Source organism: Callithrix jacchus, chromosome 3, assembly GCF_049354715.1.
Source record: "Callithrix jacchus isolate 240 chromosome 3, calJac240_pri, whole genome shotgun sequence".
Lineage (NCBI taxonomy): Eukaryota > Metazoa > Chordata > Mammalia > Primates > Cebidae > Callithrix > Callithrix jacchus.
In genome coordinates, this window is record NC_133504.1 from 55,691,705 (window position 1) to 55,719,210 (window position 27,506).

The window sequence follows — 27,506 nt, forward strand, 5'->3', positions numbered from 1 at the left end:
CAAAGAGGGCTTCTGGAATTTACTATTAGACCCACTCTCAGCTTTTTGCTGTTTTCAAAGAACCAGTCTTAGTTAACAATAACAGTCACTGTCCTTGAGGTTACTGTTTCCCTCATAGTTCTCAAATGCCTGATACATTTTACCCACTAGTATCTAACCTTATACTAACCACTATACTTACATTAGAATACCACCCAAGTTCATTACTGATGAAAGTTTTAACTACTGCGCTGTAACCTTGTGCCAAGGTCTGTGTGTCCTACACCTACCACTGAGGGGGGATCCTCATTGATAGTCATGTGCCCTGTGATTCAAATTATAAATTATAAATCCCATCTTGGACCACTCCTGACACCAACTGTCTTAGGTTGGCTTTCTCAGGAGACATATTCTAAGTCAGAGAAGAGTATCATGAGTATGTTAGGGAATGCTTTGGGGAACATTTGCAGAAGAATGGAAGCACGATTGAATAGAGAAAAGGGTTGACCTGTGGTGAAGTCTCAGTGAACGCCTCGTCTTTGAATCTGCGATATCCCTTCAGCATTGTCTTGAGTTAGGTGTAGTGGGCTGGGCCGTTATACACTTATGATATTTAGTCATTGGATGGCGCTGCCAAAGGCGAAGAGTGCTACCTTGGGTTAGAGGACTCCTGAAGAGGGCCAAGAGCTGAACTGTGTTGGCTTGATGCACTCTCAGCAGGAAATAACTCTTTCATAGAAAAAGAGGGATCTGGGTAGTGCCTGCCAGTATGCACTACCAAGAATGATGGCAAAATAAATATTCTTTAAAAGACAAAGAAACTTTACTATTCACAGATACTCAGTGAAAAAATTCCAAAAGGTGATCTTCACAAGATGAAAATGGAAATTAAAAGGCAGAAGGGGATACAAAAAGTAATAGTAATCCATTTATTTAATAAATAGGATAAATCTAAAATATTGTCTATTTAAAACAACATAATTATAATAAGCAATTTGGGATACAAAAATTACAAGCAACTGAAATATTCTATAAATTCAATGCAATTCAAATCAAATCTTAATATAGATTTTTTAATGGAATTTCATTAATTGCTCTCTAAAATTCATAGGAACAATTAAAGATCCATGAAAAGCCCAGACCATTTTAGTTATACAAGCAGAAGGATACTATTACTTATTTTAAAGGTTTAGTAGTTAAAACAATATTACATAGTGTCAGGTGTCAGCAAATAGACAAATATAACTGAATAGAAAGCCTAGATACAGACTCACATACATTTGGAGAAATAGTACTAGTTGCATTAGCATCAGTAAGAAGACAGGCGTTAGTCAATAAAAGACTTGGCGATCCATATGGAGAAAGATAAAATTAGATCTCTATTAACAGCACATATAAAATAAGTTCCAGATGGAAAGACCTAAATGTACAAAAAAAAGCCATTGTAAGAAAATATAGGAGAATACCTTTATGATAAAATGATTTCATAAGACACACACACACAAAAAATTTAATGAACAATGAATTTAATAAAACTTCAGGATGATCCCAGCACATTGGGAGGTTGAGGCATGTGAATCACAAGGTCAAGAGATCAAGACCATCCTGGCCAACATGGTGAAACCACGTCTCTACTAAAATACAAAAATTAGATGGGCATGATGGCGGGCACCTGTAGTCCCAGCTACTCAGGAGGCTGAGGCAGGAGTATTGCTTGAACTCAGGAGGCAGAGGTTGCGGTGAGCCGAGATCACACCACTGCACTCCAGCCTGGTGATGTGAGCAAGACTCTGTCTAAAAGAAAAAATAAAAATAAAAAAACTTCAGGATGACTAAAGACATTATAAATAAAGTAAAAATGTCACTGACAAAAGATTTATATACAGAATAAATGACACCTATAAGGTTGTCCAAGCTGTAGAAGCCTGGAAGATCAAAACATTAGTGAAAGGTGGAGAAACAAATGTTAAGTAATTCTGCTGGAAGTATAAACGGTAAATCTGTTTTGGACAACCACATGGCAATGTTAAACAAATGTAAATATGTGCAAAACCAAAGATTCAACCATTGCACTTCTAGGTCTCTACCATAAGAAATTTGTGCACAAATATACAATGATACAATAGCACAGTTTAACAGCAAAAAATTTTAAGCAACTGTTATTAGAAAAAGGAATAAATTGCATGTTATCTCTATAGCAATTAAAATTCATAGACTTTACAAGTATTAATATGGACTAATTCTTAAATTGGGGGAGATATTGGTGAAAGAAAAATCAAATGGGAATGCCATATATGTAAAATTGTAAAGCAAAAATCAGTTGTATACATTATTTACAGATATATATCCAAACATTTTAAAAGTAAGAAAAGATGCCTGGAAATGATACTAACTTCAGATTATGGTTACCTCTGGAGAGGGAAGAAAGATAGATGTTGCGGCGTGTTAGCCATACTTTTAGTTTTCAGAACAATACTAATTTTAAAACATATGTATCAATAATCCTCAACATCCACCAGAATGGCTAAGATTAAAAGATTGGCAATGCTAGTGAGCATATGTTTATTGGTCACTGGTATTGTTTATTGTTTATTCAAGAAGAGTAAGAAGCTGGGTTTATTCAAGAAGAATAGGAAGCATGGAGTTCAGTAACTCCATGAAGACGTGGAGTTACTGAAACTGTCATCCAGTATTGGGGGATGTAAATAGACTGCCACTTCAATTATTAGCATCATGTGTTAAAGGATATACATATATTTCCAAAATGCATACCTGTATTTACTAAAATATATGTAAAATAGGCCAGGCATGGTGGCTCATGCCTGTAATCCCAGCACTTTGGGAGGCCAAGATGGGTGGGTCAGGAGTTCAAGACTAGCCTGGCCAACATGGTGAAATCTGTCTCTACTAAAAATACAAAAACTAGCTGGGTGTGGTGGCAGGTGCCTGTAATCCCAGCTACTTGAGAGGCTGAGGCAGGAGAATCACTTGAATCCAGGAGGCTGAGGTTGCAGTGAGCTGAGATCATGCTGTTGCACTCCAGCCTGGGCAACAAGAGCAACACTCGGTCTCAAAAATAAAATAAAATACATGTAAAATAACGTTTATAGTAGCACGAATTACAATATCTCCAAAGCCATAAACAACCCAATTATCCTTTAACAGGAGAATGAATGAATGGTGACATATTCATATAACAAAATATTAACATTATACACTAACAAGAGTGGACAAACTACAATCTCACATAACAATATGGATGAATGTCACTGAAATAATGTTAAGCAAATAAATCTCACAATGAAAAAAAAGAACACTATGACTTTATTAAGTAAAGTTTAAATATACTCAAAATTAATCAGATTAGAAGTCAGGATAGGGGTTACCGCTGGGTGAAGGTAGTGACTCCAACGACTCACAGCAGTGTTTCTAGAGTAAGAGTATTGAAAATATCCTACTTAGGATGACTGTGTTCAATCTGTGACCCTTTATCAATCTGTATTATAATTTATGTAATTTATGCATGTTGCATTTTGCTACAAGGTTTTAAAGGAAAGGGAGAAATGCCAAATGTGGGTGAAGGGAAGGAAGGCAGCAAAACACACTGCCATGTGTGTACCTATGCAGATGTCATGCATGTTCTGCACATGTACCCCAAAACCTAAAATGCAATTAAAAAAAAAGAAATATTAAAATAGAGGTAGGAAAATCTAGATGAAAGCCTTAAATCATCTATAGCAGCTTTTACCAAACATTTACTTGCTGTGACATAAATAGAAAATAATACTTATAGGGCACACAGGGAAAAACAAAACAGGTCTGTTTGCTGCCAAAAGTGACTCTGAAATGGTCTTCCCCTTTTTATTTTTATTTTTTTCTTTTTGTGGAAAGGTAAAATCTTTATTCACTTATCTTTCTGAAAAGTATTCTTTACTTGACAGGCACTTCTCATACATATTGTTCTTAGGAGCAAGACGATTTTTTCGTTTCTGGGCCATGACTCAGGTCCATCCACACTGTGACCTATTGGCAGCATACAAATGTCCCAGGACATTTTAGAGAGCTCTGGAATATAGAACTCTAAGCTCCCTATTTAAATGTATCTCAGTTTGGCTTCCTTTCAGGAATTAAAATTTTTTATATCTACAAATAAAAATTCCTTTTCTAATGTTATCTGGTGTGTGTGTGTGTGTATACAGATGTGTGTATATATATCATGGAATATTCTTCAGCCTCTTAAAAGGAGGAATTTCTTCTTTCAATTAAATAAAAGAAGGAATTCCTGCCATACACCACAACCTAAAGAAGGCTTAAGGACATTATGCTAGGGGGGAAAGCCAGACACAGGACAAATACTGCAAGATTCCATTTATATGTGAGTATCTAAAATAGTCAAACTCGTACAAGCAGAGAGTAGGATGGTGGTTTCCAGGATCTGGGAGTAGGGGGGAAATCGAGAGGTGCTAATCAAATGGCAAAAAAATTCAGTAATGCAAGGTAAATAAGTTCTAGAGATCTGCAGCATTGTGCCTAGAGATAACAACACTGTGCTGCACACTTAAAAATCTGTTTAGAGGGTAGACCTTCTGTTAAGCATTCTTGCCACAATAAAATTTTTTAAAATTTCTAGCTTATGAAAGTACTTCCTACATCCAGACGCCTATGTTGTCCATCTTTTGTGCATTTCACAAATAATAATTGTGGTTCATAAAATCACTGCATAATAGATTTCACCGTGCTCTTGGCTCCCTGCAAATTCTGCCTCCTGGGTCCAAGCGATTCTCCTGCCTCAGCCTCCTAAGTAGCTGGGATTACAGGCACCTGCCAACACACCCGGCTCAGTACTTTTAAAGCATCACATGTTTTAGTTGGGCTGATAAATGATCCTTTAAAAAATAGTTTGTATATTTTGGGAAAACCTTATAACACTCATAACTGTCTAGCAACTTATTTCTCATTTTTTTCCGAGTTATCCCACCCTATTATCCACTGGACCTATGTATCATAAGGAAGACTCTAAGTACCTCTTTCAATTAATGAGCTTTGGGGACAGGACAGGGATTCCTAAGTTTTAAATACCTGCATAGCCCTTTATAGATTACTAAGGTTTTCACATTCATTATTATATTTAATATCAATAAAAATTCTATTGTAAAGTACATATCATCTCCACTTTACAAATAGAAAACTGAAAATTAGTTTTATCTGTTGACGAATTGTGTTTTCAAAACTGAATTCATTATCTTTCCCCCAAAACTGATGCCTCTTTCTTGGTGTCTTAACTCAGTGAACCAAGGCACTAATTCATCTGTTGAAGCCAGAAATCTGGGAGTCAATCCAGACACTTTCATCTTTCTAACCTATCGATCTAATTACTAAGCCTTTGTAATATGACATCCAAATTACCTGTCAAGTACACTTCCTCAATAAAGTCCAGATCTCTATTTCTGGTAAGATGCCTGGAGAAATTCTGTGACAATAGAGCACACACCACACTGGATAAAACAAAACAAAGGCAGACAGATCAAAGAACTTTTCCAGTGCATGACTAAATGGGCAGGAAAGTGATAGCAGTTCAAGGAGACCAGAAGGACCGAGAAAGGAGGAATTCACACAGTAAGCAAGCTCTAGAGCTGGCAATTGGCTGGGATCCTCTGAAAATCCCCAGTGAACTAGAACTTGGATTTTACTCAGAAATTTGTACACTGGTAATATGGCTTACGTCTGTGTCCTCACCCAAATCCCATGTTGAATTGTAATTCTCAGTGTTGCAGGAAGGAACTGGAGGGAGGTGATTGGATCATGGGGGTGGATTTCCCCCTTGTTGTTCTCATGATAGTGAGTTATCTTGATCGGATCATTTAAAAGTGTGTAGCACTTGCCCGTTCACTCTCTCTCTCTCCTTCTCCACCATGTGAAGATTGTGCCTGCTTTCCTTTTGTCCCTCTGCCATGATTGTATGTTCCCTGAGGCACTCTGTATAGCCTGTGGAACTGTGAGTCAATTAAACCTCTTCTCTTTATAAATTACCCAGTCTCGGGTAGTTCTTTATAGCAGTGTGAGAATGGACTAGTACAACTGTAGACAGAGGCTCTGTGGCCAAGAAGAGTAGGAAGCTGGGTTGGAGACTCTTGCATAAAGCTGGGAACTCACAGTGAACAATAGCCTCCATGTAGAAACAAGATTAGACAAATATCTTGCCACACAGAAGAAGCTAGTAGAAATAGTTCCCTGTGTTGCCTTTGTATCTTCGCAGGATGGAAAACAGTAAAGATAAAAAAACACCACAAGGGAATTTCTAACCACAAGCCCACCTTCAAGCATATGTTTAGTTTGTTTGATTTGAAGGTTTTCACTGCTATATTCTGCAGTGGAATAAGAACAACAAATAAGAGGAACCTGAAGAGGTTCAAGAATATCCATAAAATTTGATGCGTTTGGTCTGCAGTTACTAAGTCCCTTCTTCCCAGGTTTACTGGGAGGATTAAGTATGATGATACATATAAAACACTTAGCACAGTGCCTGACACATGGGAAACTTTAAGTGGTAAGTTCCTTCTCTTGTTGCCACCTGGCTCTTGGAGCCCCACAGGCCCCTGCTCGTGGTTTAGCCTCCTATTACCTTTTAGTCCTGCCTGCCTGCTCCTTGAGCCTATAGTCATCTAATGGTCTCCAGTGGGTCCTCCAGATTATTCAGTGAGATGTTGTCTTGGTAGCACCTGGAACTCTGGAAGCACTGAAGTGAGACATTTAAATCTTGAGTAGTTCATGGTTATCCTACAAAGGCTCAACTCAAAGTGGAGAAAGCATCCACTTTTTTATAGTTTTATAGTCTATTAATTTCTTTTAATTCAAATATATTATTCTATTAAATTCTTTCCTTCACGTTAGGAATGATTATTACAACTCTGCCTGAGGACAGAATGAGGTTGGAATGAGTTTTTTTAATTGATTAAAATATTGTCAGTAAAGATTATACAGCAAAGCCAAACTGCCGTGTCTTCCAAACCTGAAAAGTCATTTATGGTTAATTTTGAATATAGAATGTGATTTTTTATAGTATGGCCATCTGAATGACAGTAGTTACCAGATGTCCAAAAAAAAAAAAAAAATCCAAGTAAGTTAAAATAAATGAAATAGTTAAGGGATAGTTGATTCTATTACTTTCCTTCTTAGCAACAAGTGGAAAAACAATGTATAAATAATCCTCAGTGCTTTTAAAATAGACTCAATATAATAAGAATTAAAGTACATTAGTGATTGTACTTGGAAGAAATAATAGAGCATTACTATAAATTGAATCAGATCATTTTCTAACTGGGAGTATAAAATGTGTTCATTACAAAAAAATCTACTATCAGATAATAATTATTGACTTAAATTATACTTTCATTTTTCTTAGAATGAGATCAAGTTATAGCTTCAATAAGGTTTTATTGAAATAACAAGCATAGGTGCATCTAATACCATCTGCTTCTATAATTAACAACAATAAAGCAAAATTACCAAACATAAAATCAATGTGATTTGCTACTGTGATTGTTTTCTAAAACCTAAATATGTTTAGACAACAATTAAACATTACATCAAAATCAGATACCAAATACATCAGTTAGAAAATGCATCAAACTATATGTAACTGAAAATCTAATTAATAATGGATTCAACAAGGTGGTTTTTCTTTCATGTACAAGAAGTCCAAAACAAGGACAGTGATGCAAGAACTTTACTGCTGAAGTCTTTGGGATTCTTTTACCATGCTCTCAATCATAATCACAGTTAACCAAACTTTTAGGCAAGAAAATTGAGGAAGGAAAGACAGGACAAAAGGACAAATGAAAACAAAGTCAACCTCTGTCCAGAAGGTTCCCTGAAACTTCAACCAAGTGACTCTAGCCTCAGATAATTGACCAGAATTGAGTTACATAAGCATGCCTAGCTGCCAGAAAGACTGGCAAATGGAGGTGTTTTGTTTGTTTTTTTACCTGGACACTGTAACTCAGAATAAACTTGGGGTTCTGTTATTAGGAAGAAATGGAAAAATGGATATTAAGTAGGAAACCAGAAGTGCTGGCCATATCTTGATTTTTGACAGTCCACAAGACAAGAAATTTCAAACTGTAAGGGTGGCCTTAAAAAAACAATAGTTCCTAATAAAAAAAAAACAGTGTTTTTTAAAAATTGCTTCCAATATAAAGCAATTAGATCCTGTATAAAACATAATTTTTAACAGGTTGCTGAGCTAATAGGAAGTAAGAAAAATCTCTTATCACCACTGCCCTCTCCCTGGAAAGAGGCTGAAACTGCAACCAGCACATTAAATGTAAGCTAACATGTAGGGAGTGTATTGTCTGAAGGCAAAATCAACGTCAGTATTACAAAAAGAAAGCTGAGCCTCTTGCCAGCAACCCACTTCAAGGAGCTTAATTAGTGGTTCAGGTTCTAACCGGAAACCCTGAAGGCAGCTAAAGTGGTCCCAGGTGTGTGGTGTTCCCTGACTCCAGTGAGAAGCAAATTCAAATGCTCACAGAAGGAAACAATTGTCAGCTTAGGCCTCCAGATTTTCCACAGATTAAAACTAGTCAAGCATGAGCAATCACAATAAAAGATTATCAAATACACACAGAAGTTGTCTAATAGTAAAAACAAAACAAAAAACACTACAAATGTGATTCATCTTACCATTTCTAATAACTTTTCCATAAATAATTTTGGCTTTTAAAAGTAGACAATTATATAACCTATGACTAATGACCCTTTTCTTTCTGCTTTCTCTCTCTTTATATCTCACTTCAATTTCTTGCCTTATTGATGTGGGTAAGAGTTCCAATGCAATAGTTAGTAGAAACCGTGATGGGGAGGATCCTTGTTTGGTCCCTTTAAGGAAAATGCTTTTATTATATTGCCATTAAAATAATATTAGAAATTATAGAGTTTGTTTTTTGTCTTTTAGAGATGGAGTCTTGCTATGTTGCCTGAGCTGGTCTCAAACTTCTGGCCTCAAGAAATTAGAGGTATTTTATAGATACCCCCATTTTGAGTGGATGGGGAATTATGAATGTTACCTTCTATTACTAAGAGATTTGGTTTTAACTGTGAATCCATAATGAAATTATCAACTCTTAATAAGTTTAAAAAGACAAGCAACTTAATCAAAAAATAGCCAAAGGATAAGGAGAATTCATAGACAAGAAAATACAAATTGTGAATAAATACATAGTTGATTTTAGCCTCAATAATCAAGTAATTTCACACCTAATCAAATACTCTAGGGAAACTTCTAAACATAGATAGCAGGAAATATATGCAAAAATACTTACAGTAGCATAATGGAAAAATACTGCAAATCAGCTCAAATGTTCAGCAGAAGAATAGATTAATAAACTTACATATTCACCTAATACAATGCCATATGGTAGTGAAAAGTGTACTATAAAAATATGCAGACTTGTAGACAAATTTCAGAAATAGAATAGTATATACATATATATTAAACATACTGTTTTGCATGTAGTAAATATGAGATACAATTAATTATAACTGTGAATGCCTGCACATCCCCTAGTCCTCCCTTTCTTGGTGGGTGTGGGGAGATGCTGTTTGCCTTGGACCTTCAGCTGTATATTCTTGCTGATATGCCGAGAATGTAAGGCCCTGTAGCTGGGCCATTGCTGAGATTTATATTTGTAATGAGCAACCTTGAGGATTGAGGTAAGGCATCTTACCAGCCAAAGAACAGGCTTTATTCGACTTGCTGAAAAAAAAAAAAAAACAGTTAATTCTACAAACTTTCTGTTCCTTGACTGTGATGCAAACCTATAGTGTATATAGCATATGCTCTGGCCACTGTTGTTCCATGAGTACTTAAGTCCTTTGTCTCTGACCCAAGAGTCTTGTGTCTGCTGCCAGTATCCACAAAACAGTAGCAGTCTAACTTGTTAGTCTGCAAGTGGGTATCAAATCTCAGACTCTTTGTGGAACTTGGCAGTAAGTTGGGAAATGAGAAAGACTTCAAAAGACCTTAACCCTGTTTAGTCATAAATTAGTTTAGTTATAAATCCTGTTAGTTATAATTCTTGACTAGGAGTATTCAGTAAGCTTTATAGACTTTCCATTCCTTTGTAAAAAGAGTAAAATTGAAAAGGAAAGAATTAAGGCACAGTTGCTAGTATTCCATGATTCTGTATAAACACAGGAAAAATATCCTGACACCTAGAGTGATGGCACTCATCCAGGTAGAATTGGGCTTGCAAAGAAGAAATGAAACTCTTTTGCAATTTCACTTTGTAAATGTCTGAATCTGAAATCACTAAGTGCTTTGGTGGCTGGTGTTCCTTCTCTTTTCTTGCCTTTTTTTTCCCCTTACTTAATTTTCTGCCTATGGCTATTGATGCAATGGAAATAGTAAGTCAGGGGAATATGCCAGCCACCCAGGGCCATATTTCTCCTTCTGTGTTCTTCTCTATAGTACAAGGGCTGGAACCCTGGGATCTGAGTTAGCTTCTACCAGTGAGAGGCAGTCACATGAAATCTGGAAAGCAGAACAGAGGCAGAAGCTATTATTATTCTTCCCGCAGGGCAAGGCAGGTATACTGTAGAAATGAAGTTTCACCAGTGGCTTCCAGACATTCTCCTGAGGATCACTCATTGTAATGCCACAGATAACTGACATCATCAGTGGTGATTCCCTGTGGCTCTTTAAATTTCATATTTTGTGAGGCAGTTTGCCTGACTTTTGTTACCTCAACTCTTGTTTTTGTTTTCTTTTTACAAAGTACCTAGCATGTTGTGTTAAATCCTTCCTGCTTGAAATATCTGCAATGGTTTCTCTTGTATTGACTAAACCCTCCTGATAAAAAGAAAGTAAAAGTTGAGGAAAAACTACCCTAAATAGAAACCTTTAGCGGTAAAAATAGAACTTCTGATTGGAATCCATATCTCTATATGTCAGTTTTCTGTGCTGTCCAAACAAATTGCCACAAATTTAATGGCTTAAAACAACCCCCAATTTTTTTTATCTTACAGCTTACAGAAGAAAAAATCCATAGGCTTTTTCTTCTTTGGATTCCATAAAGCCCAAATTCAGATGTCAGGAAGGCTGCATTCCTTATTGGACGCTGTAGAGGAGAATCCTCACCACGATTCATATAGGTGGATTGTTTAATTCAGTACTTGTGGTTGAGGACTGAGGCTCTTGCTTCTGTGCTGTCATCCAGGGGCTGATTTTTGCTCTCAGAGGCTTCCCACATTTCTTCTGCTTTCCATTTGGCCCCCTCCAGCAACAGACTCATGAGGTCAAATCTCTCTTCTTCTGATTTTTTTCCTTCTGCTTCTCTCTGATTCCAGCCAGAAAGAGTACTCTACTTTTAAGGGCTCATGCAATTAGATTGGGCCCACATAAATAATCCAGAATAATCTTCCTATTTTAATGTGTCTCTAATTAATCTGTGTTACAGTTAATTTTAGGTGAAAACTTGATTGAAGAATGTCTAGTAACGTATTGTTTCTGGGTGTGTCTGTGAGGGTGTTGCCAGAGGAGATTGACATTTGAGTCATGGACAGGGAGAGGAAGACCCTCCCTCAATATGGGTGAGCACCATCCAACAGGCTGCCAGCATGTCTAGAATAACGCAGGCAGAAGAAGGTGAGATTTACTGGCTTCCTTCTTTGTACCATGCTGGACATTTGCTTCCACTCCTCCTGTCTTTGGACATCAGACCGCAGGTTCTTCTGCCTTTGAGACTTGCACAAGCAGCTTCCCAGGGGTTCTCAGACCTTCAATCGCAGACTAAAGGCTGCACTATTGGCTTCCCTGGTTTTGAGGCTTTCGACCTCCAACTGAATCACTTACTGGCTTCTCTCTTCCTAGCTCGCGGACAGTCTGTTGGGGGACTTTGCCTTGTAATCCTGTGAGCCAATTGTCCCAGATAAATTCACTTTTATATATACATATATCCTATTGGTTCTGTCCCTCTAAAGAACCCTGACTAATACAACCTGCAAAATCCCCTTGCCAGGTCATACAATACAGTTACAGGTTTCCAGGATTAGGGCAATTATACAACTTGGGGCAGCGGGGAGCGTGCATTCTGACCATCATCTATAACATTTCGAATCTACTTGTATCTAATTTATCTATTATATTTTCTTCCTCTGACATCCTCATTTGAAAACTTTATGACCTGTCCTTGACGAGGGAAATCTTTTAGAGCTTGGTATTTTGGTTTGGGAGCACTCTTTTATTTATTTATTTATTTTTGAGATAGAGTCTTGCTGTTGTCACTGGGACTGGAATGCAATGGCAAAATCTCAGCTCACTGTAACCTCTGCCTCCTGGGCTCCAGCCATTCTCCTGTCTCAGCCTCCCCAGTAGCTGAGATTACAGATGCCCACCACCTTGTTGTATTTTTAGTAGAGATGAGGTTTCACCATGTTGGCCAGGCTGGTCTCGAACTCCTGACCTCAGGTGATCCACCCACCTTGGCCTCCCAAAGTGCTGGGATTACAGACATGAGCCATTGTGCCTGGCCAGGAACACTTTTAAATAAACGAGAGAAGAGATGGAAGGAACTGCCGATGCAAGGAGAGCCAGACAACAAAGCAGACCCGAAGGTGAGCTTAGGAAGAAAGCACTGCAAGAGTGATCATGAGTGAATCTGGAAAAACAGTGGATCATCTTGTAGGAGAATCCTCTTAATTATTTCATTTCAAAAAATGAAGATGCTAGATCCACTTTGCCCCTTATCAAGCGATCACACATGTTAACTCTTTTTAACTGAACAAACTTTCTTCTAACACAGGCACACACACACACATACACACACAGAGAGAGATGCACTGACCAAAATTTGGAAATATAGTAGTTTCTTAAAATTAATTTTAGCTAAACACCTCCTCTGAGACACAGAGAAAATTAGGGATTGCCCCTTAGAGCCTAGAAACTAAGAGGTTACTCTGTGGGATATGAAGGTATTACCAGCTCTCTTTAAATAAACAAACTATGGGTCTAGCTTTAAATTGGGATGAAGTGTATTCCCTGCTATTTGGCACCCAAAAAGAGATATTTCTCATCATAATGAACACCCACTCATGCATAAACCCTGGAACATATTTTTGCTGTGATGTGGAAAAAAATATTCATTAGAAGAATCACTGCATCTTTTGTCCTGCCTCTGTAAATCCATCATCTATCTCAACAATAAAGACTATTTTTTCTCTCTAATGTTGCCTTTCCAAACCCAATTCTCATTCTTTTTGTTTCCTTTATTACCTGTGAAGCATAGTATAGAAAGGAAAGAATGAAACATGCAGAGATTAATAATAGCCTGAAAGAATCTTCTGTTTTATCATCTTAGGTCCTCAAGTTTGTTTTAAAAAATGGGATATAAAAAACATCTTACAAGCCTTGTATGTGAATAGCTTACATACCTATACTAGATGCTTAGAGTATGACAAGTACTACGGAAACTCAAAATGAGTTAATGTGATTTCTTAATACTTAAAATTTCTATAATAAAATGAAAGCAGTGAATTTTAATTCTAGTAATTGGTGAAAACACATGCATCAAATCTAGCCTCCTGTTAATATTCTAGCCTTGTGTCAAATGACCTTAAAAAGCATGTCAATATTTATATGATGTAAGAAAATTTTATTTTAAAAACGTTTATCCCAATTGGGTTAACTGTACTCAGAAAAAGACCTGAAGGCATGTATTTATAGAAATATATCAGACAACCTTGCCAAAATTTTACACTCAAAACTACTCCTGGGGTTTTGCTTATATGAAAAAGGGCCTTTAAAATACTGAACAGTCTTAGATTGCAGTTATGCTGAGATTAGAAGATTTGTATCTCTGACTTTTTAAATAATTATAAATATTCTACCAAAGACTAAGAACCAACTCAGCAAGTGTAAAATGTACAGAAAAGCATAACAATAATTTTTATATTTGTATTGAAATGTTTAGCTTGTTGAGAGTTGTATCTTACCTATCTTATCTGGACAAAATGGGCATCAGAGTTGACACTGTGAGTCCCAAACGCTGCTTCCAGCTCTGCCCCTGACAGTAACTCAGTTTGTCTCCTTTAAAATCCCTCTCCACCCTTATGGGGCAAAATAGATCAATTTAAATGGCACTTATAGGAGAGGGAGGAGATGGATGCAGAATATTTGTACTTATTTAGTGTCTACTATATATTAAGTACAAGAGCTGCAAAGGTAAATAGATAAGGAATTTTATCTTTTGATTTAAGAACAACAAGAAGGCAATGAAGGCATTTTAAGCAAGGTGAGTGGATTATCAGAACTACTTTTTGCAAAGATTTTTCTTGGTACAATATGAAGAACTCCTTCTCTCTCAGTTCTTACTTCCAATAGATGATGGCTCTAATTCCTGCTTCTGATAACATCTGCCCATATCTATCCTCTAACTCCAAGACTGATTCTTCAAAACTGCAACTTATTCATATTGACTCTCTATTTCGAATGGACTCCATAATTTCCAATATGATACAAATTCCTTAACGAACTAGGAAATTTCCTGGCCCAACACCAAGTCTTTGCCCACGATGAACTGCTTCCAGTTCCTGAATGGCTGCATTTTACACAGTGCTGCTTTGGCTTGGATTTCTTTTCCCTCTGCTCTCACCTGCCCTTCTGCTGGGTCATGCTCATCTTTCCAAAACCCGTAACAGAAACATTACCTTTCTAGGAGGTTCTAGAGAAGAACTTTTTTTTCCTTAACTGTGCTTGGGAGGGCATATTTCTGTTAACTCTCCTTACCAAAAGCCAAGAAAACATGAGCTGATTAGTTGTTGTTGCTGCTAATGCTGTTTTTCTGCCCAAATATATATATATATAGCCAAGAGGAGACCCAACTCAGTGGTCATATAGTCAAATATATAAATTGAAAATAAACCTTTCAGCATTTTCACAAAAAATCCCATAAATTTTATTTCAAAATGTGTGGCAAACCTTATATTCCTGTTTTAAGGATTTATTGCCACTGTATTCTTTATAGCCAGTATTCCGTTTTATGGAAAAGCATGCAGTTACAGAATAAAATACTGTTTGTTAATTTTGTAGTGGTCTGACCCCTAAAGACTTTTGAAATTATTTTCTGTCTCTGTATGTTAAATAACTTTTCATTTGTTCTGTTAAGACAAATGTTAATAATAAAATATATGACTAAAGACAATAAAATTTAATGTGTTGTTATTAATTAACAAGAATAATTATCTTGTAAAACTCACAAGCTGATTTTGAAAGCATTTTTACAAAATTTCAAAAGGCTCTTAAATCTTTGAAGGCTACTTTAAATTAAAATATGACTTCCTCCTCCAAAAAATAGTTTGAAAAATAATTTTCTGTGTTAACTTGGAGTAATTTTTTTAAAAAGTCTTACTTTAAACTCATACCTAGTAAAACATGAATGAAAGTGTCTATATAAATTACCTATTAACAAAATACTAGTATTCTGACTAAATTCTGGTTATGTTTAAAGCAAAAATCACAAGTATACCTATACACCAATAACAGACAAAAGGAGAGGCAAATCATGAGTGAACTCCCATTCACAATTCCAACAAAGAAAATAAAACACCGGGAGGAGGACTCAAGATGGCGCTGTGAGAACAACCCAAGATTGGAGCTCTCATTGAATCCGCGGAGAGGTGAGTCAGAGCTGCATTTCCAGACTGATCTTTGTTGCCCACAGAACGGGGAAATTCCCAAGTATAAAGGAGATGTGGGATGCCAGGCCGTACCTCTGCCTGGCGAAGCCGGCAGCTGGGGTGGTGGCAGCTGGCCCGACCCAGCGCTCCCCACAGGGCACGCTTGTCCGGGTGCCCTGTTGAACCGGCAACCTGAGACTTGAGAGGGCTGGACTTGAGACTGAACGAGACTTGGACAGTAGGCCAGCCCAGGGGATTGCAGGGACAGAGTGTCTCGGGTAGCCCAGTGGGACGAACAAAACCACAATTTCAAACGCTCCCCGTGCAGACGGTCTGAGACGCTCTGTGCAGGAGGGGCATGCACCATTACCAAGGCAACCCGCCCCAACTGAGATACACACCCACTGCTGATGCAGCCAGCCATTGCTGAGGCAACCTGTCCCTACTGAGATACACGCCCACTGCTGACACAGCCTGCTGTTGCTGAGGCAACCCGCTACAACAGAGAGACTCCACCGCAGGGCATGGCAGAGACCACAGCAGAACAGCAGAGCCTGCAGCAACAGGGCAAACCACACAACAGCAGGGCGGAGCCTTGGCAGGCAAACAGGAGCTAGTCTGCCTCCTAGCAGGGCAGGACACCTCAACAGACATCCAAAAACAAAGCCCGAACCCCCCAACACAGAGCATTTAAGAAAAAAAGGGTTTTTTTAATGAGCTCTGTTGCAGCAGAATCAAACATAGCAGCCTAACAGCCCTGAATGAACAACAGAGCTCACAGCTCAGCAATTGAGCTCCTATAAAGTACAGACTGTCTCCTCAAGCAGCTCCCTGACCCCTTTATATCCAAACAACTGACATTTGGCAGGCATCATCCTGGGACAAAGATAGCAGAAAAAGAAACTGGTAGCATCCCGCACTGTGCCACAGCTGCTAGAGGTGCACCCCAGACAAGCAGGGCCTGGAGTGGACCTCAGCAGTTGTACAGCGAAGGGGCTAGACTGGTAGAAGGAAAACCAAGTAACAGAAATATTTCATCATCAACAATCGGGGTGTCCACTCAGAGACCCAATCAAAAAGTCAGCAACTACGCAGACGACAAGTGGATAAATCCACAAAGATGGAAAGAAACCATCACAAAAAGGAGGAAAACACCAAAAACCAGAACACCTCACCTCCTAGAAAGGACCAAAACTCCTCACCAGCAAGGGAACAAAGCTGGACAGAGAATGACTGTGACGAAATGATGGAATTAGACATCAGAAGGTGAATGAGAAACTTTTGTGAGCTAAAAGAACATGTATTAAATCAATGCAAAGAAACTAAGAAACTTGAAAAAAGATATGAAAAAAGATTTGAGGAAATGATAACAAGAATGGATAACTTAGAGAGGAATATGAATGAATTAAAGGAGCTGAAAAACACAATACGAGAACTTCGCGAAACATGCACAAGTTTCAATAGCCAAATTGACAAAGCAGAAGAAAGAATATGTGAAGTCAAAGACCAACTCAATGAAATAAAACGAGAAACCAAGATTAGAGAAAAAAGCACAAAAAGGAATGAACAAAGTCTCCAAGAAATGTGAGACTATGTGAAAAGACCTAACCTACGTTTGATAGGTGTACCAGAAGGGGACGAAGAGAATGAATCCAAGCTGGAAAATACTCTTCAGGACATCATCCAGGAAAATTTTCCGCACCTAGCAAGACAGGCCAACACTCAAATGCAGGAAATACAGAGAACACCACAAAGATATTCCGCAAGAAGAGCTACCCCAAGGCACATAATTGTCAGATTCAACAAGGTTGAAATAAAGGAGAGAATACTAAGGGCAGCCAGAGAGAAAGGTCGGGTCACCCACAAAGGGAAGCCCATCAGACTAACAGCAGATCTCTCCGCAGAAACACTACAAGCCAGAAGAGAGTGGGGGCCAATATTCAACATTCTTAAAGAAAAGAACTTTCAACCCAGAATTTCATATCCAGCCAAACTGAGCTTCAGAAGTGAAGGAAAAATAAAATCCTTTGCAAACAAGCAAGTACTCAGAGATTTTGTCACCACCAGGCCTGCTTTACAAGAGCTCCTGAAAGAGGCACTACACAAAGAAAGGAACAACCAGTACCAGCCATTCCAAAATCACACTAAATGCTAAAGAGCATCAACATAATGAAGAATCTACAACAACTAACAGGCAAAACAGCCAGCTAGCATCAAAATGGCAGTATCAAATTCACACATAACAATATTAACCCAAACGTAAATGGACTAAATGCACCAGTCAAAAGACACAGACTGGCAAATTGGATAAAAATCCAAAACCCATCAGTGTGCTGTATCCAGGAAACCCATCTCACATGCAAAGATACACAAAGGCTCAAAATAAAGGGATGGAGGAAGATTTACCAAGCAAATAAAGAGCAAAAAAAAGCAGGAGTTGCAATTCTCATCTCTGATAAAATAGACTTTAAAGCAACGAAGATCAAAAGAGACAAAGAAGGCCATTACATAATGGTAAAAGGATCGATACAACAAGAAGAGCTAACGATCCTGAACATCTATGGACCCAATGCAGGAGCACCCAGATACATAAGGCAAGTTCTTAATGACTTATAAAGAGACTTAGACTCCCACACAATAATAATGGGAGACTTTAACACTCCACTGTCAATATTAGACAAATCAACCAGACAGAAAATCAACAAGGATACCCAGGGCTTGAACTCAGACCTGGAGCAAGCAAACCTGATAGACATTTACAGAACTCTCCACCCCAAATCCACAGAATACACATTCTTCTCAGCACCACATCATACCTACTTTAAAATTGACCACATAATTGGAAGGAAAGCACTGCTCAACAAATGCAAAACAACTGAAATCATAACAAACAGCCTCTCAGACCATAGTGCAATCAAGTTAGAACTCAGAATACAGAAACCAACCCAGAACTGCACAGCTTCATGGAAACTGAACAACTGGCTCTTGAATGTTGACTGGGTAAACAATGAAATGAAGACAGAAATAAAGAAGTTCTTCAAAACCAATGAGAATGAAGACACAACATGCCAGAACCTCTGGGACACATTTAAAGCAGTCTCTAGAGGAAAGTATATAGCAATAAGTGCCCATATGAGGAGAATGGAGATATCCAAAATTGACACCCTATCATCAAAATTGAAAGAGCTAGAGGAGCAAGATCAAAAAAACTCAAAACCCAGCAGAAGACAAGAAATAACTAAGATCAGAGCTGAACTGAAGGAGATTGAGACACGGAAAACCCTTCAAAAAAACAATAAATCCAAGAGCTGGTTTTTTGAAAAGATCAACAAAATAGACAGACCACTAGCCAGATTGATCAAAAAGAAAAGAGAGAACAACCAAATAGATGCAATAAAAAATGATAAAGAAGAAATCACCACAGATCCCACAAAAATTCAAACCATCATCAGAGAATATTACAAACAACTCTATGCACATAAACTAGTAAACCTGGAAGAAATGGATAAATTCCTGGACTCCTGTGTCCTCCCAAGCCTAAACCAGGAGGAAGCTGAAACTATGAATAGACCAATAACAAGGTCAGAAGTCGAGGCAGCAATTAAGAGCCTACCACTCAAAAAAGCTGAGGTCCAGACGGGTTCACAGCTGAATTCTACCAGACACACAAAGAGGAGCTGGTACCATTCCTTCTAAAACTATTCCAAACAATCCAAAAAGAGGGAATCCTTCCCAAGTCATTTTACGAGACCATCATTATTCTGATACCAAAACCCAGCAGAGACCCAACAAGAAAAGAAAACTTCAGGCCAATATCCATGACGAACATAGATGCAAAAATCTTCAATAAAATATTGGCAAGCCGATTGCAACAGCAAATCAAAAAACTTATTCATCATGACCAAGTAGGATTCATCCCGGGGATGCAAGGCTGGTTCAACATACTCAAGTCTATAAACGTAATTCACCATATAAAAAGAACCAAAAACAAAAACCACATGATTATCTCAATTGATGCAGAGAAGGCATTTGACAAAATTCAACAGCCCTTTATGCTAAAAACCCTCAATAAACTCGGTATCAATGGAACATATCTCAAAGTAATAAAAGCTATTTATGACAAACCAACAGCCAATATCATACTGAATGGGCAAAAACTGGAAGCATTCCCTTTGAAATCTGGCACTGGAAAAGGATGCCCTCTTTCACCACTCCTATTCAATATAGTACTGGAAGTTCTAGCCAGAGCAATCAGGCAAGAAAAAGAAATAAAGGGTATTCAAATAGGAAAGGTGGAAGCCAAATTGTCTCTATTTGCAGACGACATAATAGTATACCTAGAAGACTCCAGCGCCTCATCCCCAAGACTCCTGAAACTGATAAGCAACTTCAGCAAAGTCTCAGGATATAAAATCAATGTGCAAAAATCACAAGCATTCCTATACACCAATAACAGACTTAAAGAAAGCCAAACCAAGAATGAACTGCCATTCACAATTGCTACAAAAAGAATAAAATACCTTGGAATACAACTCACAAGGAATGTAAGGGACCTCTTCAAGGAGGACTACAAACCACTGCTCAACGAAATCAGTGAGGACACAAACAGATGGAGAAACATTCCATGTTCATGGTTAGGAAGAATTAATATCGTGAAAATGCCTATACTTCCCAAAGTAATTTACAGAATCAATGCTATCCCCATCAAGCTACCATCGACTTTCTTCACAGAACTGGAAAAAACCACCATGAGCTTCATATGGAACCAAAAGAGAGCCCGCATAGCCAAGTCAATTCTAAGCAAAAAGAACACAGTGGGGGGCATCACATTACCGGATTTCAAACTATACTACAAGGCTACCGTAATCAAAACAGCATGGTACTGGTACCAAAACAGAGATATAGAACAATGGAACAAAACAGAGGCACCGGAGGCAACACAACATATCTATAACTATATAATCTTTGATAAACCTGACAAAAACAAGCAATGGGGAAAGGATTCCCTGTTTAGCAAATGGTGTTGGGAAAACTGGCTAGCCATGTGCAGAAAGCAGAAACTGGACCCCTTCCTGACACCTTACACTAAAATTAACTCCAGATGGATTAAAGACTTAAACATAAGACCTGGCACAATAAAAACCTGAGAAGGAAATCTAGGCAAAACTATCCAGGACATAGGAGTAGGCAAGGACTTCATGAACAAAACACCAAAAGCATTGGCAACAAAAGCCAAAATAGACAAATGGGACCTAATGAAACTCCACAGCTTCTGCACAGCAAAAGAAACAGTCACTAGAGTGAATCGGCAACCAACAGAATGGGAAAAAATTTTTGCAGTCTACCCATCTGACAAAGGGCTGATATCCAGAATTTACAACGAACTCAAACGGATTTACAGGAAAAAAACAAACAAGCCCATTCAAAAGTGGGCAAAGGATATGAACAGACACTTTACAAAAGAAGACATATATGAGGCCAACAATCATATGAAAAAATGCTCATCGTCACTGGTCATCAGAGAGATGCAAATCAAAACCACATTGAGATACCATCTCACGCCAGTTAGAATGGTGATCATTAAAAAATCTGGAGACAACAGATGCTGGAGAGGATGTGGAGAAAAAGGAACACTTTTACACTGTTGGTGGGAGTGTAAATTAGTTCAACCATTGTGGAAGACAGTTTGGCGATTCCTCAAGGCCTTAGAAATAGAAATTCCATTTGACCCAGCAATCCCATTACTGGGTGTATATCCAAAAGACTATAAATCGTTCTACTATCAGGACACATGTACACGAATGTTCATTGCAGCACTGTTTACAATAGCAAAGACCTGGAATCAACCCAAATGCCCATTGATAATAGACTGGATTGGAAAAATGTGGCACATAGACACCATGGAATATTATGAAACAATCAGAAATGATGAGTTTGTGTCCTTTGTAGGGACATGGATGAATCTGGAGAACATCATCCTCAGCAAACTGACACAAGAACAGAAAATGAAACACCGCATATTCTTACTCATAGGTGGGTGATGAAAAATGAGAACACATGGACACAGAAAGGGGAGTACTAAACACTGGGGTCTATTGGGGGGGAAAGGGGAGGGCCAGTGGGAGGGGGAGGTGGGGAGGGATAGCTTGGGGAGAAATGCCAAATGTGGGTGAAGGGGAGAAGGAAAGCAAAGCACACTGCCATGTGTGTACCTACGCAACTGTCTTGCATGCTCTGCTCATGTACCCCAAAACCTAAAATCCAATAAAAAATTAAAAAAAGAAAAAAAGAAAAGAAAATACCTAGGAATACAACTAACAAGGGACATGAAGTACCTCTTCAAGGAGAACTACAAACCACTTCTCAAGAAAATAAGAGAGGACACAAACAGATGGAGAAACATACCATGCTCATGGTTAGGAATAATCAATACTGGGAAAATGGCCATACTATCCAAAGTAATTTATAGATTCAATGCTATCCCCATCAAACTACCATTGACCTTCTTCACAGAATTGAAAAAAAAAACACCTTAAACTTAATATGGAACCAAAAGAGAGCTCGCATAGCCAAGACAACCCTAAGCAAAACAAACAAACAAACAAAAAAGCCAAGCTGGAGGCATCATGCTACCTGTCTTCAAACTATACCACTAGGCTACAGTAATCAAAATAGCATGGTATTGGTACCAAAACAGAGATATAGACCACTGAACAGAGATCTCAGAAGCAATGCCACACATCTACAACCATCTGATCTTTGACAATCCAGACAGAAGCAAGCAATGGGGAAAGGATTCCCTGTTTAATAAATGGTGTTGGAAAAACTGGCTAGCCATGAGCAGAAAGCTGAAACTGGACCCCTTCCTTACACCTTATACAAAAATTAACTCCAGATGGATTAAAGATTTAAACATAAGAGCTAACACCATAAAAAATCCTAGAAGAAAACCTAGGCAATACCATTCAAGACATAGGCATAGGCAAGGACTTCATGACTAAAACACCAAAAGCAATGGCAAGAAAAGCCAAAATAGACATGCGGGATCTAATTAAACTTAAGAGCTTCTGCACAGCAAAAAAAAAGAAAGAAGAAAGAAAGAAAAGAAAAGAAAACAAGAAACAATCATTAGAGTGAACCCACAGACAACAGAATGGGAAAAAAATTTTGCAATCTACCCATCTGACAGAAGGGCTAATATCCAGAATCTACAAAGAACTTAAACAAATCTACAAGAAAAAAAACAAACAACTATATCAAAAGTGGGCAAAGGGTATGACCAGACACTTCTCAAAAGAAGACATTTATGCAGCCAACAAGCATATAAAAAAAATGTTCATCATCACTGGTCATTAGAGAAATGCAAATCAAAACCACATTGAGATACCATCTCATGCCAGTTAGAATGGCAATCATTGAAAAATCAGGAGACAGGCCACATGAGGTGTCTTATGACTGTAATCCCAGCACTTTGGAAGGCTGAGGTGGGCAGATCATGAGGTCAAGAGATCAAGACCATCCTGGCCAACATGGTGAAACCCCATCTCTACTAAAAAATACAAAAATTAGCTGGGCATGGTGGCGCATGCCTATAGTCACAGCTACTCGGGAGGCTGAGGCAGGAGAATCACTTGAACCTGGGAAGTGGAGGTTGCAGTGAGCTGAGATCGTGCCACTGCACTCTAGCCTGGTGACAGAGACAGACTCCATTCCAAAAAATATAAAAAATCAGGAGACAACAGATGCTGGAAAGGATGTGGAGAATTGGAACACTTTTGCACTGTTGGTGAGAGTGTAAATTAGTTCAACCATTGTGGAAGACATGTGGTGGTTCCTCAAGGATCTAGAAATAAAAATACCATTTGACTGAGCAATCCCATTACTAGATGTATACCCAAAGGATTATAAATCATTCAATCATTAAAACACATGCGTACGTATGTTTATTGTGGCACTGTTTACAATAGCAAAGACTTGAAACCAACCCAAATGCCCATCAATGATAGACTGGATAAAGGAAATGTGGCACCTATACGCCATGGAATACTATGCAGCCATAAGAAAGGATGGGTTCTTGTCCTTTGCAGGGATGTGGATGAAGCTAGAAACCATCATTCTCAGCAAACTGACACAAGAACAGAAAACCAAACACTGCATGTTCTCACTCATAAGTGGGTGTTGAACAATGAGAACACATAGACACAGGAAGGAGAACATCAAACACCAGGGCCTATTGGGGAGGTGGAGGGCTAGCGGAAGGATAGAAGTGGGTGGGGGGATTGGGGAGGGATAACACTAAGAGAAATATCTAATGTAGGTGACGGCGAGATGGATGCAGCAAACCACCAAGGCATGTGTATACCTATGTAATAATTCTGCATGATCTGTACATGTACCCCAGAATTTAGAATATAATAATTAAAGAAAGAATGATTCAGGTATTTTGCTAAACTCAGATACTAGTTTTTAGCAGTCCAGGAAGTTTTCCTATCTCTCTTCCTAAATAACAGAACTTGCTCCCCTGATTTCATTTGATCCCAGCCTTGAATTCCCTAACATCAGTGAGATGGTACATAAACCAGACAGAGAACATCAAGATTTTTCCTTGGATTCTGAGAGGAACACAAACAAATAAAAAACAATAATTCTACTTACTGGAGTGTCTTCCTTCATTTAGGCTGTTATAACAATTATCCTTACACTGGGTAAGTTGCAAACAACAGAACTTTATTTTGAAGGCTGGGAAGTCCAAGCTCAAGGCACTATCAGTTTCAGTGTCTGGTAAGAGCCAGTTCTCATAGATGGCACCATCGTGTTCAAATCTGTTGCTCATTTTTCACTGGGTTGTTTGTTTTGTTATTGTTAAGTCTCAAAACTTCTTTGTATCTTCTGAATATAAGACTATTTGCAAGATACTTTAATTTGCAAATATTTCCTCCCAGTCTTTAAATCATCTTTTCATTCTAGTAACAGAGAAAAAGATTTTAACTTTGATAACGTCTAATTTATCTTTTTTTATTTTATGAATTATGCTTTTAGTTTGGTAAAATCTTACTTTTGTTTAGCTACTTAATTGTTCTACTTTAGCCTTATCTGATATTTATTCTGAAGGCAGAGACAAGTATGCTTGAAGTGCTCTTAGCTCCAAACAGAGCAATAAAACTTTTATTGACTTTTTATAATTTTTAAAAATCAGTGAGCACTTCTTCTGTGAATCTTTTTCTAACCCCAAAGCCTTTCTGGTGTATATTTATCTTTAGTCCTGGCCCTCCGAACATACCACTAATTGCACTTCCCATTGTTTGCTCTTACATCTGTTTATTCTTCAACTCTCTCAAGCTCCTTGAAGGCAGGAATCATGTGTTCAACATTTAGGACAGGCCAATGTCCAATACATAATAGATGTGCAACAAAACTTCGTATAGTGAATGAATCTTACCTCATGTAAATACTTCAGACAAACTGAAAGCATTTCTGAAAACAGACATAACTGAAAAATCTATGAGTTAATCTCTCATGATCTATGAAAAGGGACAAATAAAGAAGAGTGGTCTAATGCTTTGTAACAGTCCATAGTGAATAAAAGCAAATCAAATTGCCGGTTAATTGATTCAATAAATATTTAACTAAGCACTTAATATGTGCTGAGCACTCTGCTTATTGAGGTCACTTATAAATATTTGATTACTTGACTTTAGAAAATACAAATTATAAAAGGTGATAAAAGTAAATTTGGAGAGAAAAAACAAAATGTGTTTCAGCCTAATTTTCTTTGTTATTCTGAAAATGGTTTATCCTAAAATACAATAAGTTATAAATAAAAACCATTAAGAATTTTTAAATAAATACATTGAGTGTCTTTAATCTTCGCTTGTACTATATGTTGAAATACTAAGATAATCTACTACAAAAATGAAGGAAATAGAAACACTCAAAATTAAGAAATAATGTATCTAACATGTAAAACCGAATTTATTATTGTGTAACTCAAAATAGCACTAACATATACTCAAGTTACATTTTTTTTAAAAACCAAATGAAGACATTTGAAATTGAATTGCAATTCTGAATTCACTAAGATTTTGACATAAATTATTTTTAATCAAATAAATATTTTAGCATGGCATTTGTACAGCGAACAAAAGCTACAACTCAGATAAAAGGAAATACCACAAAGAAGTAAAATAAAAATTGTTAAAACACTTTGAAACACTTTGCCTTTGGGACAAAACTTAATCTAGCTCTTGACATCAGACAGTAATCAAAAGAAGATTAGTTTATGTTTATGTTTTGATCACTGGATGTGAGCAAAACTTCACCTGGCACTTACTGAGCTTGATGGACCATCATTGAATTGATCAGGAGATTTTGGATCAGGGGCCACTTTTCTGGGACTTGTCTTAAGGCAGATTCTGAGAGAAAGAAAGTCAAAGGAATCAGTCACTTAAGCTGAAGCAGGGTGAGTCACCTCTTATTGGAAGGGTCAATCTGTAAAGCTAATGGAGATGCTAAAATGCGTATCATAAAGAAGCCAAGGCCAACTACAACTGCAATTCATAACTAGTTCCTCAATCCAAAGCTATGCACAGTGGGATGGTAAAATAGTTACTAGAACTCATAGTTTTATGAGTTATAACAAGAAATACCAACTCTTTCTAACTTTTTATTTCTATTAAAGCCTTTGTGACTTGAGAAAGAATGTAGTGGAAGCATAATGGAGCAATTTTCAAAATCAAAGGCAAACCCGTGGACTTGCAGAGGGCAGAACACAAGGCAGCTCTGAGATCTAAGTGGCAAGTATGAATTACTGCTGACACTGGAGCAGTCAAATCCAACAGCTCCTTGGTATTTGCATCATCCCTCTCATGAATCAAAGTCCTACAAGGGGGAACCTAAATAGTGTAGTGTGGGTCATTTGCCCCCTCCTCCCTTTGCTATAGAAAGACAGGGGAACTTGACCAACAGTTTCATCAAGTCCCCTCAAAGGGAGGAGACAGAAATCCTCTAAAAGGGATCAGGGTTTTGTTTACAGAAGAAAGAGTAAGAACTTTGGCATGGTAAAAACACCATTATACCTCTTTATTTTGTGTATTTAAAATTCATTTCTGCTTTGGGCCCCATCCAACCAGACAAGGGGAAAGCTTTGCCTGTTATTTCTTGGGGTTCCTTTACCATAAACATTTTGCTACATTTCCAAAACTTTATACATTGCCAAAGTACAGGGAAGGGGTACTTTGGATTTTGGTCTACTGTCCACCTAGATTACTTGGAGAAGCCCATAATCTTTGTCCACATGTCCCCTTTCTGCTGCTCTTTATCACTTCCATCCTGAGCCTTCCATGCGGAAATCTTTAATGAGGTGCCTGTAACTCGAGTTTCCCAGACTTCACAGCCAGTCCTCTCTAGAATCACCACAAATATTTCAACTTTGTCTGTGAACAATAATCAAATCTCTTTCATTGGTAAAAACCATCAGATTGCAAAGCTTGTTGCAATCCACTAATAAAACCTTTTTAAACATTGCAGAAAATCTTTTTCCCCTTGTGTTTTTCTAAAGTATCCTGCCCCCATAAATTGACTTAACCTTTCTACCAATTTTACCACCCCTATAATTAATTATATTGTGGGCTTAGATTTTTAGCAAAGAAAGTAGGTCATTTTGCAGATTACTGAGGCTTTCTACCCTAATCACATCCCCCAACATTCTACCCACCTCCACAAGTCACTGAAGCCAGACAGCTGAAATCAAGGGTCAGCTTGAATGCAGGTGCGGAAAGGAGAAAGAGGGAGAGGGAGGTAGTCAGGGACATTGAAAAAGAGAAGATACAGAGAGAACTCCACATGAATTAATATCT

The 27,506-nt window shown here is 37.9% G+C and overlaps 1 long non-coding RNA gene across 4 annotated transcripts; it reads right to left on the bottom strand.

The window, feature by feature from the left end:
* Positions 1-894: 894 nt before the first annotated feature.
* Positions 895-27,506, bottom strand: LOC144581925 (uncharacterized). Of its 4 annotated transcripts, none has more exons than XR_013533372.1 (4): positions 27,365-27,506; positions 25,982-26,063; positions 1,652-1,773; positions 895-1,399 (listed from the first exon to the last, which is right to left on the bottom strand). It is a non-coding gene; the product is annotated as an uncharacterized LOC144581925 (long non-coding RNA). The 4 variants fall into 4 exon arrangements; XR_013533373.1 differs by lacking the exon at positions 895-1,399 and adding an exon at positions 5,386-5,474 and having other exon boundaries at positions 1,489-1,773; XR_013533370.1 differs by lacking the exon at positions 895-1,399 and adding an exon at positions 9,705-9,733 and having other exon boundaries at positions 1,489-1,773.